We start from the raw sequence: 13,157 nt of genomic DNA on the forward strand, positions 1-13,157 counted from the left end.
TTGAAGAAATGGATTCACTGGCAGTTTGGAGGGCAGGACTGGCTGAAGCATAGTGAGAAAAACCACACCACCACTGTTTAGTCTTTGAGTCTGAAATTAAATTATATCCTTTTATTTCCATAGCTGTTTCTCTTTGAGATGTACTGGGAGAGGGTAATTCAGTGCCTTGAAATGTATGGACAACTGAGGATGACAAAGCCTGAAAACAAACATCCTGAAAAGAGTTTATTAGCAGGCATTAAAACAGGTAAGGCTATAAAAAATATATTTTAGCTACCAAAAATGTATTTGACTGCTACCAGTATATTGGACTCCTTTCTTAAAATCTTTTTTAAGATTTTAAGGAATTTTAAATTCCTTTTTTAAAAGCTCATCTTGTTTATAGGACATGCTCACTGATGCTTAAAGAAACATTGAAACACTGACACCAGAATTGAATTACTGATGGGCTGAATTGGAGGACCACTTGAACAGGTCATGCTGGAGCAGCCTGCCAGGTGAATGGGTGGATGTGCAGGTGTGCAAATACAGAGCACCTTTGTCTTGCCAAAAGTATTTCTACATCTTTCTGCACCTAGAAAAACAAAGCAATGTCTTTTCTGCCAAACTCTGCTGCATAAAAGCTCGAGGATCTTTACCCTCACGGTGAAGTGAGGGCTTGAGAAGGGGTCTTGGGAGGAGCCCCTTTGCCATGGCCTCAGAAGATGTTCTGAGAGGAGCCAAGCCAGGCTCCTGCAGCTCTGGCTCCATCCCTCCACAGCTGGAGCGTGGCAGGAGCTGTGCCAGGGGCTCACCACGGCTCATTTGACCTGCCTGGCTGCTCGGTGCTCCCTGGCAGCCCTCGGGGGTGTGCAGGGCCAGGGAGAACCCTCCTGAGGCATAGCTGGGAACGGGAAATTCTCCTCTCCTACATGGCAGGCCAGCCTGGTGCTTCTGCTTGAGTCAAAACCCAGTTGTCTTCTTGGGAAGCGAAAGAATCAGGCTGTAGAATTTAACCTTGAAGTTCACATTTTAGTAATGGAGCTGGTCAACTTCAAAAAGAGACACCTGTTCACTATGGGATTGAGATATGTAGGTTTAACACACAATTTATCTGTCTGTGAGCAAGGATGTGAAACTACACTTAAAGCTGATCATTATTTTTACCACATACCACCCTTACCCTGAAACTCCATTTCATTTTCATCTGAGACAATATTTTTCTTCTCCTTTTGTCACATGACCTGGAAAAATCCATTATTCAACCAAATATAAGCTATCCTAAATACTTGTAACTTCTGTCTAGAAAAGTAATTTAGGCTTTTGTGCCATCAGTCCAGAGTTTCAGACCATTTATCGTAATCTTCCTTTCACACTTATGATTTGCTCTGTTCTGCAGCCTGAAATTTGATAATCTGGGTAGAACAGAAATGCAAAATAGGACAATTTTTACAACCAGATCTAAAACTTCTGTTGTGTGCTTCAAACACAAAGAAGAAAAAAAAAAAGAAGAAAAAAAAGAAAAAAAAGCTGTATTAATTTTTAGCAAAAAATGGACAGGGGAAAAGAAATCTGTAACAGAAAAACATAGATCAGTATTTGGTGATTTCTAGGTTTTATTTCCTTCTACTTTTTAAACTAGGATTTTCATACTATCTACTTGCACTAATTTGCATTTATGAGAACAAAGTATGATGAGATCATTTTAGGTAGCTTACCTCTTTTTCCTCAGTTTGTGGCATCTAAAACCAACCATGCTTGTCATCATCTCAGTAATTTCTCATCCTTGAAGTTAAAATATAATCTAAGTTTGCACCAAATTAGCTGCTCCAAGATGAGTTTGCCAAACTCTGTATTGCAGTGGGACTTCTGCAATTATGATTAGATACAAGCAAAAATGATCTCTGGAATACCAGTGAATACAACATTGATTAGCTTCTCTCAGCCCCACAAGAGGTTAGGAGAAGCTCAGCTTGCATTTTGTCTCTGTAGCTCTGTCTCTGCCAATCACAGTTGTGCTGGTAGATCAGCACAATGAGAAAGGGGATGAAGGGAGGAGAAACAAGGAGCTGATGGAGGACTTTTATATTGCTAGGTGCTGATGGGCTTTAGGATGTTGTTGGTATTCACCAGAAGTCCCAGAACTGCTGATCTGATTGTGTAGCTGTATCCCATCCAGAGGACAGAAATCACCAGTACAAGAGTTTGTGTGTGCTTATTATTTTTACTCCTCCCCATGTTTTTTCAGCTGATTATTGGTTCTCCCACCAAAACGTGAAATAAACAGGCAAAGGCAGCATTTGTCTTCATCTTGCCTGAGAAATTCCCAATGGCAAATAGAAGCATATTTTCACTATCTTTTAATGTAGTGGATTTTACATTTCTGCTCCACAAACTGTTCTGCACATAAAAAAAGGCTCCCTATTTGATTAGTTTCCCTGGCAAACTGTTTGCTGGATTAAGGCAAAGTTAGGATTTGTGTCTGATTTTAATTAATCCCAAGAAGTGATTCCCTTTCTGCAGTTGGCCAGTCAAGAGAAACAGGTAAATAGTCAATATGTTATATCTTTTTACTTTTACAGAAATATAATGCCTAGTGCAGGAAGATGTTACCTGTGCTGTAAAGCTGTCGTGTTATTCTTTGGGGAAGCAAATTCTTATTTTCCCATCCATACACCTATGCAGAGCAGTTACTCTTCTTACTCTCTGTACATGCAAAATGCTTAATAATTTTATCTTCAGCTTTCAAGCATAAAAGTGAGAAAGTTACCCTATTCCAAACTTAACTACTTGTGTATGTTGTTCGTATCAAATAAGATTACTGCTTGGAAGATACTGAATTTATCTTTCTCTTGAAATAACCCAGGAGAATGTCAGATGCAAAATGAATTTTGAAATCTTGGCATTTACTGCTGCTTTATACTCTATGTGTGCAACTTCAGTCAGCAGCAGTGACATTATTGTGTGAGTCCCTCCAACCGAAGGGAATTGGCACTCTATTAATAATCCCTCTTTGCAGAGCTGAATGGGAAATATGTTACTACTCAGCTCTGTGTTTGTCTCCCGAAAAGTGGTCATCAGAATCATGGCTGCTACCAGCCAGGCAGGATTCTTTCCTCGTCAGTTTATTCCTTCCTGTAGCTAATCCCTCATCCAGTGTTATCTGGCTGTTGATGTCCCCCTCATTCCCTGCACAACAGGCGCTCTTTGCTTTGGCTTTTGTCCCGTGTAAACACAGCCCTGCCAAGTCCCTCTGTGATGAGCTCCCTCCTGTGCTCTGCTGCTGCAGCATCAGCATCTCCCCTCCTTGTGGCTCAGCACTTCCACCTCTCCCTGCTCCAGGGCTGTGGGTGCTGCTGGCAGAGCCCAGGGCCCTGGGCAGCCTGACACAGAGGGGCTGGAGATAGTGGAGACAGCCTGGGTGATGTCCTGGAGCCCTGCAGACCTGCAGCTTTCACCTGGGCTGAGGCAGGCTGGATGCTTGTGCCCACCTGCAGCAGGGTCATCTATCAGCTTTGCATCACTGCTGAAATGAATGGCTGGGAAGAGCTGTTGGTGTTTCCAGAGATGGACTTAGCTTTCAGCCTTATTTCCTCTTGCTTATGGTGGTCAGCACAGGGTGTCTTCTCAGCAGGAACATACACACACACATACACATGTGGCCATATTTCCCAAAGATCAGACCTGAATCTGTGCTGCTACATATGAAAGACTCGACATAAAGTCAATAAATGTAACTTCACACAGCTATAAATCCTTTCATCCTGTCATCTTCCCATTCAGGCAAGAAAGATGTGAGTTATTTGGACTCAGAAGCAGAGGTTCATGGCAAGGCTGGGGCTCTCCTGATCATAGCATAGAGGAAGTAACACAACTACTTCTGGAAGTAGCTGTGTTAGTGGTAGGCTTCATAAGGGCAACATAAATGTCTCCTAAATGACCTGCTTCCTGCTGGAGGCTGCTCACTGTACCCCAGCAAGCTGCTCATGTGGAACCTCTTCAATTTCTGCTGTGTAAAGTCAAACCAAACCTTTCCTATTTGACTGAAGAGGAACAGAGTGCAACACACTAAAGCAGCAGATCCATCAGTCTTTGAGAGGTGAGAAAAGAGCAGCTGGGAGAGCAGCCTCAGCTGGTGGCTGTCAGACAAGGATGTTTGGCTACAATCTAATTGTAATGGACGTGAGTGAGTCCACATATAGATTGATAAAAATTAAGAAAGTCTACCTGACTCTTTTAAAGCTAACTGGAGTCAGTAGAAAACAATTCTTTTCACTGAATTCTCTGATACTGAGTTAAAGCTCTAGATTACACTATTAAATAATTTGGATGGCAAAAAAAAAAATGGAGAAATTTACTAATGAAGGATTGGAGAACTAAAAGGGGTTTGCAATGATGCATTTGGTTCCTGGCTCTTCACAGATACACTGCTTGGCATTGCTCACATTTACTGGTCTTTTTGGTCATCCCTTCCTAGCATGGACAGATATGACAGTGGGAATAATTTTTCTCTCTCCCATTTTTATCAAGGTCAACTCTCTCTTCTTGCAGTGTCTCTACAGCACTGTGCACCTGGGAGGTCTTAGCTGGGGTCCCTGACCTGCTTTACCAGACATGAAAAAACAACAACAAAAATAAAGGTCAAAAACAAAGGTCAAAGAAGGTCTGTACTTCTTTAGTGGAACATCAGAAACAAGTGTAAGGCTTGGTGCATGGCAGCTGTTCCTACAGTTCCTCTGAAGGCTGATCTCTTCTGCTCTGTATTCAACTGCATGAATAGCACATTCCTCTTTGCCTTCCTACCTAAAGAGTGACAGCTGTGTAGCATATTATTCTTGTCTGCAGAATGGATTATTTTCCACAATAGGCTGAGAAAACATCAGAATAAGGGAAACAAAGTTACTTTTAAAAGCAAATTATCAGTCAGTGATATGTTCCCCTATTTTTTAATGAATAATACATACATGATTATAGTGACCATAATAATTAATGTTTTTTGACATAGTATAAAATGCTGAAGAATGTCTAGTGATACCACTTTATCTATGCATTTGAAGTATAATTCCAAAATATCGTTAAATACAGCTTCATCTAACTGTGTATTTCAAAATTCAGGAGATGTTTTATTTCTAGGCTTTAAATCTTTTAATTCAGCTAAAAAGTGACTTTAGTAAGTGACTTGATAAATAATTTAAAAAATAGTACTCTTACACTGTAATCATTCCAGCAGAAGTGAAAGAGTAGCTGAAGTGTCAGAGGTTATGACTTGCAGCAAAGTTATGTCTTGGTGAAGTCTATGTCACCTGGAAAAGCAAAGTCTCCTGGCAACATTTTGTGTCGTTCAAATTAGTTAAAAGAATTATATAGGCAGTAAAATGTTTATTGATCTTTTTGACAGTCCTGCTCTACAATAATTTTGCTCATTTATTGTATGTGTGAATACCTTGAGTGTGTCTGAGTCCTCCCCACATCTGGGACTGGGAAAAGTCACCACGTTTGGCTGTTCTTGGCCTTGCAGGTCAGTGTGGCTGAACATTGTCTCCTTGAGCCAACAGAGGCTTTAGAGGATGGTTATACTCAGAGAAATGCCAAAAAATGTTGCTACTTTTGTTGTCCTTGTATGGTATCAAGTTCAGATTTGCTTTGTCTGCAGGTAACACAACAGTGTTTCCAATTGTCAGCTTTGCATATGTGATAAAGACCCAAAAGCATAGTCGAGTGTTTTCTTGGCTTTGACATCAATAATTGCAAAGATGCTGATGCGTAGCTGAGGTGAGCAGTGTGCCACTGAGCAGGATCTGGCTTTTCTCATCTGCTCTGGCTTGAGGGCAGGGTGCTGGGGGGATGCTGATTTCACTGGTGAGGGTCTCCTGAAGACGATGCTGTCTGGTGTTTAGGTTTTAAGCTTCTCGCTGCTGTGCTGCTCAGTGTTTGCAGCCTCTCAATAGTCATGTGCAAGAGTGACAATGGCACACCCAGCGACACAGCATCACTCAGGCTAAGCAGGGGCACTGTAAAATCCTAAAGTGCACTTACAGAAATCTGTCCCAGGATTTTTCTGCATCTCAGTTGCCTGACAAAACTATGTCCTGTGAATATGAGCAAAACACAGTAGATTAGTCTGCATGGAGCTATTCTAAGATATTTAAAAGTGAATAAAAAGCAGCACAGGGAAACTAAAAATAACACTGCCGTTCTGTGGAAAGCATGGAAGTGCCATGACAGAAGCAGAGTTAGGGAGAAAAAACTTAGCCTGGTCCAGTTCAAGGCAGTCTGGTTAAACTTATGCTAATGATGGTGTGAATATGCGCAGCGGGTTTGGAAGCGGTTTGTCCGTTCAGCACAGATGCTGTAACCCCTGGGGCGAGCTGTCCCTCTGTCCGCAGGGAAACCGCTCCGAGTTGTGCGGGCAGCCCGAGGCCAGGGCAGCACCGCCCGGGCCAGGGCCGAAGGGCCCGGGGTGATGCTCCCGAAGTGTCAGCGTTCGCCTGAGACCCTCGGGGAGCCGCGGCGCTGGCCCCGGTGTGCGCTGGCCCCGGCGTGCGCTGGCCCCGGCGTGGGGCTGTTTGGTGCCGCCCGTTCCGATCCTCGCCAGATCCCCCGGTAAGGCACCGACCCCTCCGCAGCCCTTCACTGCCGCTCCATCCATCCATCCATCCATCCATCCATCCATCATCCATCCATCCATCCATCCATCCATCATCCATCCATCCATCCATCCATGCATCCATCCATCCATCCATCCATCCATCATCCATCCATCCATCCATCATCCATCCATCCATCCATCCATCCATCCATCATCCATCCATCCATCATCCATCCATCCATCCATCCATCCATCCATCATCCATCCATCCATCCATCCATCCATCCATCCATCATCCATCCATCCATCATCCATCCATCCATCCATCCATCCATCATCCATCCATCCATCCATCCATGCATCCATCATCCATCCATCCATCCATCATCCATCCATCCATCATCCATCCATCCATCCATCCATCCATCCATCCATCCATCCATCCATCATCCATCCATCCATCCATCCATCCATCCATCATCCATCCATCCATCCATCCATCCATCATCCATCCATCCATCCATCCATCCATCCATCATCCATCCATCCATCCATCCATCCATCCATCTATCCCCTGGCCACAGCCTGTGCCGAGACCGGAGCCACGTGCGCGGCCGCACGGGTGCCTTGCCGGTCCGTTCCCTGGGGGTGTCTGGCGGGGCTCTGGGGGCTGCTTACCCTCGGCGGGACGGGGCCTGGCGGTCCCGGGCGGGGCGGTCCCGGGGCGTGGCAGGGCGGTCCCAGGGCGTGGCGGTTCCGGGGCGTGGCAGGGCGGTTCCGGGGAGTGGCAGGGCGGTTCCGGGGCGTGGCAGGGCGGTCCGGGGCGTGGCAGGGCGGTCCCGGGCAGGGCGGTTCCGGGGCGTGGCAGGGCGGTCCGGGGCGGTCCTGGTCCCGCGGCGGTGCCGGGCCGGGGCTGCAGGGCCGAGGCGCGGCCGCCAGGGGGCGCTGCTGCTCTGGCGGCGCGGGCGGGCGCACCTGGCGCGCGCGGGGCCGTGGGTCCCGGCCCGCTCCGCGCCCCGCGCAGCGACCGCACGGACCGGACACGGACCGGACACGGACCGGACACGGAACGGGACACGGACCGGACACGGAACGGGACACTGCGGGGGGGCTGGGGACGCGGACCGGGCACAGGGACCGGGACACGGCCGGGAACACGGGCTGGGGACGCGTTCGGGGCACACGGACCCGGACACGGCCGGGGACACGGACCGCGCTCACGGACCGCGCTCACGGACCGGGACCGCCCGCCGCACTGCCGCCCTCCCGCTGCCTGCGCGGCGGCGGACGCCCGCAGCCCGCCGGCACGGAGCCGTAGAGGGGAGCTGCTGTTGGAGGTGAGTCCTGCGCGCGGCGCTTCTCCCGGCACTTCCCTTTTTTCATTAAAAAAGAAAAAGAAAAAAGAAAAAAAAAATCCGTCGGAAAAAGAAAAGTTCGTCCCTCCTCGCGCCGCCGCGCGTGGGACGGGGCTGAGCTGCGGCCGCTGCCTCGTCCCTCCCGCAGCTCCGGGACGGGCGGAGGGACGCCGGGGTCCCGCTGGTGCCGCGGCGCTCCCGAGCGGCTCCGGGCAGGGACCGCCGCAGCTCCGGCTCCCCGGCCCGGCGCCGCCGGTCTCGGAGCGGATGCTCGGAGCCGGATCCGTCCGTAGCGGCGCGGCCGCTCCGCCGCTCCCTGCACCGAGCCCTGCTGCTGTTGCAAGCTCCGGGAATGCTTTCTGTCACGAAGCGGGTGTCTCGGTTGGTACCGAGGGTCACTCAGCCTCGCGAACGCCTGTGGGGCTTCTCGGGAAAAGTGTTGCTGCCGGGGATTTAAAATAAAAACACTAGAGGAGTCGCCTTTTGGGATGTTGCAGCGCGGTGCAGTCTGTTGAAGTGGAGCCGGTGCTTTGGAGGCTTGGCTGCTCTCAGGTACCGCGGTGGGTGTTGAACAGTGGGACTTGAAACCTCTGAAAGTTCCGTGACAATAAAGCTGCTCTGGTTTCCTTCGGAATCTGATGGAAATCTGCTGAGGGGCACCAAACATTTCTGAAGCGGCTTGGATTCAGCGTCTGTTTGCAGAGAGCCTGTCCCTGGACTGTTGTCTCTGCTAGGACTCAAAGAATCAAAAGTTTCTCGTGGAAAATGTTGTAAGCTGCGGTTTTTCAAAGTTGTAGTAAGGTCTGTGTACTTTTGGCAATTTCTGCGCCTGTTGGGTTAACAATCTAACTTGGGTTTGTACCGTGGGGGAAAGCCCATTGTGGCAGGAGCCAGCACTTCCCAGTGCTCCTCGGCAGCGTTTATACTCTCTTGGTTTTAATCCTGGTTATTTAAAAAACAATAACATTTTTAGCGTCTGTGTGAGGTTTTTGGATGTTACAATATTAGTACCAGGGTGCAGGTAGATTTGAGGTTTCAGATTTTAGATTTTTTCAGGAGCTGTTAGTGGTGAGGGAGGGCTGCGGGGAAGGGCAGTGTGGCGGTGCCCAGGTGCTGTGTGTGTGTGGCTGCTGCATTCACCCCGAGACAGGCTCTCATTCGCCCTAAACGCTGCAAAAAGGGGATGCTGATTCTCCTCAGGGTTAAACCTCTGCAGCTGCCTGGCTTTCTGTGGTGTCCGTGAGAGCAGGTGAGTCCTGCCCTGCTGCTGTGTAGTGAAGGAGGTTCCCACGGAGGCAGGAGTGGGCTCGCTTCCCCACCAAGTGGGGACCTGGTGTCTGCAGGGCTTTGCTCGTGCCAGACCCGAGGCAGGAGGTAAGTCTGGGGTGGGAGGCGAGAGAGAGACAATCGCTCGCTTTGCAATGGAGTGACTGCAGAGGAGGTAGTGGGACACGCAGGGCTTTGGGATTTTGGGGTGTAATGCATGTGCAGTGAGCATGAGAAGTGGAGTTCTGGCGGCTCACCAGGCGCAGGCAGTGGTCTTCAGGAGCGAGTGTGTGATTTACCAGGGGTTGTAGCTGGCGATGTGCAGGATGGCTTTCTGAGAAATTACTCGGGTTCGCATCCTTCTGAGGATGTTTCTCTGGGCACAGGATCCCTCTTGCAGCGGGAGGACGGGGGCTTGGGCCGGCCTCCCTGCAGAGTGCTTCTGTTGCTAGGCAGCAGCTTGCACCTCCAGCGTGCTCCAGATCCGAGTCTGCGAGGGGAGACCTTCCTCTCCTGAACTGAAGCTTTCTAGCTGGTGACCAAGGGTAGAAAGCACATATCCTGTGGGTGTGGGTGTGCATGCACTGCTTGCTTTGGTACTGGGGAGGGGTGGTCAGGTGGGAGCGTTCAGGGTTGTTAGCTGACAGCAAGACTTCTTTATACTCACCCACCCACTTGGGCTGCAGGCGAGCACAGGAGAAAGGGATGAATCTTTGTTCCATTTGTAAGGCTTAAGAATTCTCTGCAGAGCACCTTTTCCCATTCACAGTACCTGGGAGCTCATAGGAGGTTTGTCTTCAACTTGTTTGGTTATTGATGCTTTAGCAGTTAAACGGGGTGGAGGGAAAATAGAGTAAGATTTGCACAAGAGGTAGGATGGAAGGCCAGGTGTGCCACATTAATGTTCTTAGCCAGCATGAGTCCATTTTAGTGGATGCCACACAATTGCTGGAGCCTCAGTGCACGAATGGCATCAGCCAGCGTTGTCTGAACTGCTCTGTATCTCGCAGAGCAATGGAAAGCCTTTTAATTTTCAGAGCTGCCAATCTGGTGGCTGCACTTCGAAGCAGTGCAGTAGCTGAAGCTGTTGGAAACTAGCAGGGGAGGAGGGGACAGGGACTGACCACTCTCCAAATAGAAGTCAGATCAAAAAAGAGCCTGAAAGGGTCAGGAGGGATTCATAGGCTGGTGAAGGTGAGCTCAGCAGAAGGGCTGTTCTTGTGGCACAGATAACTTCTGGTCAGGCAGGGATTGGTGGCGTGGGAGAAGGAGGAGGAAGATTCCTGGTTTGATGGGGGCTGGAGGCTTGGACCTCAGAAGCTGGACTTGGCAGCCTTAAGCCTGGATGGGGCTGCAGAGGAGTGTGGAAGTGGAGGTAGGAAGACACTTGCTGGTCTCAGGATGTTGTGGGTGTTGTGCTGTGCCACTGTGGGATAAGTTGAGCCATGGAGGGTTTAGGAGTGGGTTTGTCTGGAGGTGTCAGGCTGCTGGAGGCAGTGTGTGTGTGAGGAGCCCAGCAGAGATGCAGATAGGCTGCTGGAGAGCAAGGAGGAGGGAATGGGGACAGCGTGTGAAGCTTGTACCCCCTGGGATACTGTGCCTGCTTGGAGAGGACAGGCGCATCCAGGATGTCTGGACAGGATGTTCCTGTAAGGGGATTTGCATAAGTAGAGTGTTTTCCATATTGTTCTCAGCTGTTTCCTGGGGAGAGAAGAACACATGTAACAGTAATCTCTTAAATCTATGGAGAACAGTGTCTTCTATGTGGCATTTGGAAGGGAGAGGCTGTTTAAAACTTTCTTTGTGATGCCCTTGTGGGACCAGAGGTGGAGAAAAGGTTCCAAGGAGCATGTTCAGCTAGTCATCCCTGCTAGCTGAGGTGGGAAGCTGCCAGGGATGGCTGGGGCTGGTGGCCTTGACCTGTGTGTCTGAGGGAAAAGGCTGAGAAGTTGTACTCACTGTGAGAAGTACAAATAAAGCATTTATAGTGTATGGACTTTTCCTGCTCTCTGAAACATTCAGGTTCTGAGTAATCCTCTCACTTCAAACTGAGGCTCAAGCTGAAAATATTAAGGGATGCTAAATTGTGAACAATTGTTAAACAGCCTTAAAGAGCTGTATGGGAAACTGTGTCTGCTCTTCATTTCTAAGCCTTCCTCAAACAATGAGAGTCTGAGCTATTTATCAGGAGCTCTTTTAGTGCTGGAAGGGAAAGTGAACATTTAAAGTGTATCACAAAATAAAGAGGCACTTTAAGAGGCAATTTGCTTTTCAGGATGTCCAACTAAAAATAAATCTTTCTTTAAACAGCCTTGAAAAGAAAACAGAGGGAAAAGATCTCGCCCTTGCTGAGAATAAGGAAAATCTTTTTGCTAGCTTTGATGGTGTGGGTTTCCTCTGGCATCTGGTACTAGATCCAGATAAACCCTCTTGGAACTGGTGGAGAACTGAGGAGTGTCTTATATTCAGTAATATAAGACACTGGTGAGATAGAGACTGAGTTAGAAACTTCTGTCGGGGTTTTGGCTAATCCTTTCCACCCCAAAAGCACCACAGAGAGTTCTTTCCACCCCTCTTTTCTTTGTTTTATGTAACAGCTAATTAACAAGGATGTCTATTTGACTGAGCAATTTCAGGGCACATAAAATATGTATTTTATTTTGGCTGCATCAGAACAAAACACCATTGTTTCCAAGATTTCAAAAATGTGTCAAAGTATTCTCAAGCAATTTCTCAAATTCTGGGGGGATGTTGTTTCTTTGCTTACTTAATTATATTCTTATTTTCACTCAGACAAATCTGGCAACACATGTATGTAAAGTCCAGTCTCTAGTTATGTAAGAGAGAAAAAAACACCCATCAAGAATCTGTTTATCACTTTAAGGAATAGAGATGATGTGGAGTTCAGTGAAAGCAACTTGCCTCTGCTGACGGCAAAGTGCCATGTCTGGCTTCTCTGGGACTGTTTTCTAAGTGGAAAACTGTAGATGAGTGTTTTACAAGGTGCCTGACAACTGATATGTAATTTTTTCCAAATTCTGTCATCTTTGAACAGTATGTATTAGTTAGAAAAGCGTGTGGCCATGAATGAAATCAAGGAATGAATTTCTAAGCACATTGCGTGCAGAACTGTATTCTCACAGATCCTGTTTCATTAACAGGAGTGAATTTGGACCTGATTTTCCATGGCTAGTGCAAATACTGTTATTTTGTTAATATTGCAGAGCTATGAGTGTGTATGAGAGCAGGGATAATGTCGATATGGCTGAGAGTTACAGCTGTAGTGTCTCTGCTGTGTGGTCAGGGAAAGAGGCCTGTTTTAAAGGCTCTGTAAAAGCAGGGAACATTTCAGCATGCAGATGGCAGCCCAGTCTAAAATCTAGTTCTATTTGTGCTGAGCACCTCTGTAACGAGCCTTGAGGAGCACAAGGGGAACGAGAGAAGCGGTGTGGGGGGAAAGAGGAGGGATGTGCTATCTTTCAGGATTGAGACCTCCCTTTGAACTGTCTCTCTCCATTTTTAATAGCTTTTCTGCAAAAGCTGCTTGGGGAGCAGGGTTAGAATGGGTATGAAAGAAGCAAAGCATCTAATCTTTTGGCTTAATAATGCCCCTGCTTAGGCGGCTGCGAATTGGACAGACCTCCTTATTGATATGAGAGCAGTGAGTGAAATTGCTGTGGGTGAGAATGGTCTTTTCTCCTCTCTTTTAATCTGAAATGTCTTCTCCTTTTGTAGTTGAGGCTCTGTAGAGAGGACCTGTGACCGCTGGCAGGGCCATTTAAAGCACTCAGGAGAAAACAGCCATGACCTGAGCAGGGGTGTTTGTTCTGGGTGTCAGCAGCTGAAGAGCTGGAGTCATGTGCAGCCATGGTTTGTCTGGAATTTACAGGGTTCATCAGTGACTCTGAAGCTTGAGAGTTCTCATCAGCACTTTTTTTTTTTTTTTTTTTTCACTCAAGATATCTGAA

General features: G+C 47.8%; 1 protein-coding gene and 1 long non-coding RNA gene across 10 annotated transcripts in view; one reads left to right on the forward strand and one right to left on the reverse strand.

Moving 5' to 3' along the window:
• Positions 1 to 5,195: 5,195 nt before the first annotated feature.
• On the reverse strand, positions 5,196 to 9,526 carry LOC147650559 (uncharacterized). Its single transcript, XR_015276191.1, has 3 exons — positions 9,447 to 9,526; positions 6,016 to 6,068; positions 5,196 to 5,282 (listed from the first exon to the last, which is right to left on the reverse strand). It is a non-coding gene; the product is annotated as an uncharacterized LOC147650559 (long non-coding RNA).
• Positions 7,587 to 13,157, forward strand: part of IL1RAPL2 (interleukin 1 receptor accessory protein like 2) — a 366,669-nt gene continuing 361,098 nt past the window's right edge. The window contains exon 1 of one of the 9 annotated variants that reach the window (XM_086850187.1): positions 7,587 to 7,905. The gene's annotated coding sequence lies outside the window, so the exon portion shown is untranslated. Of the gene's footprint in view, positions 7,906 to 8,024; positions 8,725 to 9,136; positions 9,173 to 9,194; positions 9,298 to 10,433; positions 10,565 to 13,157 lie in introns of those variants that run through there. The other 8 variants (XM_086850195.1, XM_086850200.1, XM_023926161.2 and 5 more) reach the window with 8 other exon arrangements.

This window comes from Cyanistes caeruleus, chromosome 14 (assembly GCF_971803275.1).
Source record: "Cyanistes caeruleus chromosome 14, bCyaCae1.hap1.1, whole genome shotgun sequence".
Taxonomy (NCBI): Eukaryota; Metazoa; Chordata; class Aves; order Passeriformes; family Paridae; genus Cyanistes; species Cyanistes caeruleus.